General features: G+C 33.0%; 1 protein-coding gene across 6 annotated transcripts in view; it reads left to right on the top strand.

Annotated features, from left to right (window-relative positions):
* The first annotated feature begins 365 nt into the window (after positions 1-365).
* Positions 366-6172, top strand: part of LOC124354644 (transcriptional repressor p66-beta) — a 52670-nt gene continuing 46863 nt past the window's right edge. Inside the window, exons 1-2 of one of the 6 annotated variants that reach the window (XM_046805266.1) lie at positions 371-689; positions 5918-6113. The gene's annotated coding sequence lies outside the window, so the exon portion shown is untranslated. Of the gene's footprint in view, positions 690-846; positions 1092-5917; positions 6114-6172 lie in introns of those variants that run through there. The other 5 variants (XM_046805263.1, XM_046805262.1, XM_046805264.1 and 2 more) reach the window with 5 other exon arrangements.

Genomic DNA, 6172 nt, shown 5'->3' with positions numbered 1-6172 from the left:
TTTTGCGTTTCACCTGATAAATTATTGATTTGGACACCGTATTTAACATTACTTTTCTCTTTGTTTTGACGCAAAACGTACTAAGATGACAATTAAATATGTTGTAGAAAATAATCGTATTTTATTTGATAATCGCGAGAATTAAACAATAATAGTCGAGCATTACAGTTATATTTTTTTATAATGGAAAATTATTTAGAATACATTATTTTATTTGTAGCAAAGCATTGGTTTTGAGCATCGCGGTATCAGCCAATCAGCAGTGTGCCTGGAGAGGTCACGTGCATTTGTTTATTGTCATTTCATCTTGTATACGGAATCCATGTAATGCATAAGGGGACCCCGTAGCTACCAGAGTGAGAGAGAGAGAGAGCATGTTGTGTGTGAGAGAGAGTGATAGACAAGGAAGAACTGGGGAGAATGAGAGAAAAACAAGGCCACGCCATATTGAATCAGTTGTTAATTTTTGCGTGAGCTGAAAAGTATTAAGTGATTGATACCTAATGTTTATTGTGTTAAATTACAGATATCGTTCAAATCTGTGAAAGTAAATTCATGATTAACTTCTTGAAAAACATGTAGTATGAACTTTCGTTACTTGAAATTTGTAATCAACACCTTGTCGGTACTTTTGTAATCGATTTGTCAACCAGTTAACAAATTGGGACGTCCTTGATTGACCTGCTCAGGTATGTTTGTAATTAAATCATAATAAAGTCAGTTTATAATTATTAAAAATTAAATTTTAACCATTATTTTACTGCCGCATAGTTGATTTTTTAGGTTATGTTTCCCGTATTTATCCTCAAATGGAACTTGTATTGCAGGATGCTGCTACAGTAATTAAACTAGCTTAAGCTTTCATTTTGTTGGCACAAAGATGTCGCGTTGCTCTGTCAATAATGAAAATAATCATTAGATTTTAAACTATTGAATAGATTTTAAATCTTCATATACAATATTTTAATACATTCATTCAGGTTAACTGCAATTTCTATCATAACAGTCCAACATTTAGAATTGCTATGAGTTTAATACATCAGAGTGCAGTGAACTTTTGTAGAACATAGACTGCTTGTTAAATGCACCAGGTAAGAATTTGTTTCACTGGAAATTGTGTGTGTAGGAAGATACTTTGACTTTAGCATATTCTTCAATATTAAATTTAATCATATATAATCTTAACCTAAATAGATTACAGACAGTACACACTTAAGTTATTGTTTGTAAAATTTAAGTAGGCCTACCTAAGATGTTCATTACAGTAATGATCACAGTTTAGACTAATATGTAAAGAAAAACTTATTCAAATTTACCTTGGCCAAGTGCAATTATAGTTGACAAAGCCTGTTAATAAGTTACAGTACTTGTTTAATAGATCACTATTAAGACAACACAAGTGTAAAAATAGGTTAACTACACATAGACTAGGACGGTATACCTTGAACTGTAGGCTACATTGTTTTTAAATTCTTCTGATTATTAATTTGTCTTGGATGCAAGTGAAAACTGAATTATTGTAAGTTAGTTTGTTCTAATCATTGATTATCATAATTATGGAAACATCAATATTCATGAGTATCAAAAGGTAAATATTAAGGGTAATTCTAAGCAATTAATGGGTCAAACCTCGATTTTTCTCATATTACAATATAATGTTCCAATAGTCAATTAGAAAAGGAAATGACTAGAATTTCTTGCCGGAAAGCAGTTATAGGGAGGCAGGCAACTCATATTACAATATAATGTTCCAATAGTCAATTAGAGAAGGAAATGACTAGAATTTCTTGCTGGAAAGCAGTTATAGGGAGCAGGCAAACCGTGAGAATTACCTATTAGTGATCAGGGGGCACTGACATGATCTGGGCTTCAAATTTGGAACTACTCGAGTTAATGTTTTTTTTTCTAAAAGAGCAAGCAGCGCGAAGCGTTGTGCAAGCGGGCAAGCATCGTGCGTGATCTTCGTATATACTGAATTGATTCAGGCCAAAGGAATGACACAGATTCCTTTACCAGATTTTTACGGAGATTTTGTATTGGCGGATTATATTGGTTTACTTTGCTTTCCAGCATGTAATTATGTGTTTAAAATTGTTTTACATACAATACCTACATTATATTGTAATATGTAATAACAATTTATCAGAAATTTTTAATAAAAAAAAGGATCATGGACGATGCCTGCCCGCTACGCAGCGCTTCGCGCTGCTTGCTCTTTAGAAAAAAAAATTAACTCGAGTAGTTCCAAATTTTGAAGCCCAGATCACGTCAGTGCCCCTGATCACTAATAGGTAACTCTAAGCAATATATGACCGTCTGGCGGTTGCCCTGCTCCCTATAAACTGCTTTCCGGCAAGAAATTTCTAGTCATTTCCTTTTCTAATTGACTATTGGAACATTATATTTGTAATATTGAGAAAAATCGAGGTTGACCCCATATATTGCTTAGAATTACCATATTAAGATCAGCGACTACCGCTCCGATCGCTGTACAGGTTTTTCGTACTAACACAGGTTAACGTAATTTCACCGAAAAAAATAGTCCCGATTATCGCTAACATATAAAAAACCAGTTTTATGGCAGTACAATGTTGGCAATACAAAACACATAAATAACAAGATTTTCGACTATCAAACTAAAAACAATGGCCGACCATGGACGTTTTGATGAATTGACAGTAGCCACGTGACAAACAGGAAGGTTTCCGATTGGCCGGGACGGGTCACGTGACCTATAGGACGGCTTCGATTGACCGCCAGACGTACACAAACGAACCCACATGGACAAGGAATAATTAGTGAAGTTATTGACATGGCTTGCGATGGTTTCTTGTCACACGCTAAAAAAGACCCTAGCTTGCCTATTCAAAAATTCAGATCACGCGATGCTTGCCCGCTGCGCAGCGCTTCGCGCTGCTTGCTCTTTTAGAAAAAAAATTAACTCGAGCTTGCAAAGTCCAAGCCCAGATCACGCATAACTGCTTACACACACAACACTCAGACAGAACTAAACGCAGGTTTCATTACAGGCAAAAGATAAGCGACGCGCGTTTATTACTGATAAGATAAGACGAGTTTATATACTAGAATTAGTACATGGACTACTACCCTATACGAACTAATAACACCAAAAAAAACGAATAAATGCATTGTCAGTCAGGTTTTTCAAATTTTATTTTATCCAAAATTTTTTTTGGGGGGGGAGTAAACGGCTACGGCGATAATCGGGACTACTTTTTTCGGTGAAATTACGTGCCCTACGAACTAATAACACCAAAAAAACGAATAAATGCACTGTCAGTCAGGTTTTTTTTAATTTTATTTTTTCCAAAAATTTTTTTGGGGGGGGGGGATTAAACGGCTACGGCGATGATCGGGACTATTTTTTTCGGGTGAAATTACGTTAACCTGTGTTAGAATGCAAAAAATTACGGCGATCGGAGCGGTAGTCGCTGAGCTTAAGATTTACCAATAGGTTAACTACACATAGACTAGGACGGTATACCTGAACTGTAGGCTACATTGTTTTTAAATTCTTCTGATTATTAATTTGTCTTGGATGCAAGTGAAAACTGAATTATTGTAAGTTAGTTGTTCTAATCATTGATTATCATAATTATGGAATCATCAATATTCATGAGTATCAAATCTTTGATATTCATTTTTATTTTTTGTTATAGGCTATATATACATACATATATTATAAATATAAAAAGTTAAAAGTCGACAAATTACGAGGACTTGCGTTATCTGAGCTTGAATTTACATTGCCCAACGTGATCTGACATTGGAAAAGTACCGATCACTCATATATGTTATATCTAACTTTGGTACTTCTAGTAACATATTTATATCTAAATCTGCAACATCACGTTATAACAAAATGTAGATAGGGATAGAGTGGCCTAATTCTCACTGACAATGCTTTCTTTTAGGTGGCAGAAAACAAGAACCGATCGTCATAATGACATGTAATTTTCACAGTAACTCAAATTAATACTTTAATTTTGTCTTTACTTCATTTTTACAAGCAAAAATTTGGAAAAATTAAAGTCTACATTTTTATGTGCCAAGGTGTTGGTGTTGTATCAAGTCTGTTTTATCTCAAAGATTGACTAACTTTATTTAACTTGCTGTGAACATTACATGTCATTACGTAAATCGGTTCTTTTTTTCTGCATACCGAAAGGGAGCAATGTTGGTGAGAAGTCAGTCCCTGTCCCTGTTATTACTTGTTATTAACGCGATATGAGAAGGTTTGGATTAATCAATCAATCAATCATCTTTATTCATATTTGCACAGTAAATACAAGAATAGTATCATATTTTATCTTATTTCTACATATTATTATTTTTTCTTAGTAGTACACTATCACTACAATACAGAATTTTAAACAATCTAAAGATAGAACAATGCAGTTACACACTCATTTATACTTAATTACAATTTTTTATTACCACCAAACTAACATATTTTATTGCTGACATTTTAATTGTTGTGAGAAATAAACTCTTCTATAGAGTAAAAAGCAGCGTGTGCTAAGAATTTTTTCATCAAACTTAAAAAGGTATTAGGGTTTTGCTCTTTTTTTATGATTTGGGGTAAATATTCAAAAAATTTATTTCCTTTAAAAGTGGGTTTTTTTTTTTCAAAAAATAATAATTTATGAGGTTCAACCAATCTATGTGACCTAGTGTTATATCTATGGGATGTATTACCTATTGCAATTCTTTTATTGAGAAATACAAATTTAACTGACTCGTAAATGTACAAACTGTAAACTGTAAATATTAGTTTCTGAAAATAAATGTTTAACAGAGTCTGTTTAAAATTCTTTTATTAATGATAGGCCAATGTACGATGAAAATTCAACTAATTCTTCAGTTTCTGCATTTACGATTACATTAGTATCATCTGCATAAAGACAGACCTTATTGTTGATATCCTGTACTACTCCAGGTAAACCTTTTAGGTAGCACAGGAATAATGAAGTACCTAAAATCGATCCCTGTGGGACTCCATATTGTGCTTTTAAAAGGTGAGAGGAATATTTTTCTTTATACTTAATTTTTTTACTATCCAAGAAATGGTCTATTTCAACATCTTGTTTTCTTTGTGATAGATATGATTTGAACCAAGTTAACTCAGTGTTCTCCACTCCTAGATTTTGAAGCACATCCACTAACTTATTATGTTCTACGCTATCAAAGGCTCTTGACAAATCTAAGAAGATTCCAATTACTTTTTCACCTTTATCAACAGATTCAATAATCGACTCTATAAACTCAACACCGGCTGTTATAGTAGATTTGTTGGACCTAAAACCATGTTGTTCTTTGTCAAGTATCTTATTAGACTCTAGGTATTTATAAAATTGATTAAAAACTACTTTTTCTAAAATTTTTGAAAATACAGGAAGTAAAGATACAGGTCTGTAACACTTGACATCTTCCAAATTACCCTTTTTAAAAATAGGAATAACACGAGCTAATTTAAATTTTTCAGGAAATACTCCTGAAATTAGAGAATGATTAATTATATGGGTCAGCGGAGTGTTGATAAAAGGCAAGGCTACCTTAATGATCGTAATAGGGATGTCATCATTTCCTGTAGAGTATTTGTTTTCAAAAGAATGTACTATTTTTTCAATTTCGTTTTCTGTTGCCATTTCAAATTTAAATTTTGTGTCCACTGGAGGGACATTTGACAAATTCAAATTTGCAGAATATTCTGTAATTTCTGGTAACACTAAGTCTCTTTGACTGCATTAATAAAAAACTCATTGAAAGTATCACATATAGCAATTGGGTCTGTTATGTAATTCTCTTGATAAAATAATTTAATATTTGCATTACATTTTGGCTGTTTACCTGCTTCCATTAGGTTGTTATAAATATGTTACTATTAGTACCAAAGTTCAAGATAACCCAGATCGTCAACTTTTCAAACATGATCATGTTAGACGATCTTGCATGTGATCTGATGTCAGGAAAGTACAGATCGGAAATGTCCAGTGGCCCTCAGTGCGAGCTTCATTAGGCACCCCTCTGCACTTATTGTGAAAAGAAGAAAAACATCTCTCTTTTAGTACCTGAATTCTAGCTCAGATCAAGTGAGTGCTCATTAACTTTTTTAATTTATAATACGTACTTTTATATTTTCCTACTTATA

This window comes from Homalodisca vitripennis, chromosome 2 (assembly GCF_021130785.1).
Source record: "Homalodisca vitripennis isolate AUS2020 chromosome 2, UT_GWSS_2.1, whole genome shotgun sequence".
NCBI lineage: Eukaryota > Metazoa > Arthropoda > Insecta > Hemiptera > Cicadellidae > Homalodisca > Homalodisca vitripennis.
The sequence above is the reverse complement of the archived record's forward strand: the minus strand, read 5'-3'. Positions and strand labels throughout refer to the sequence as shown.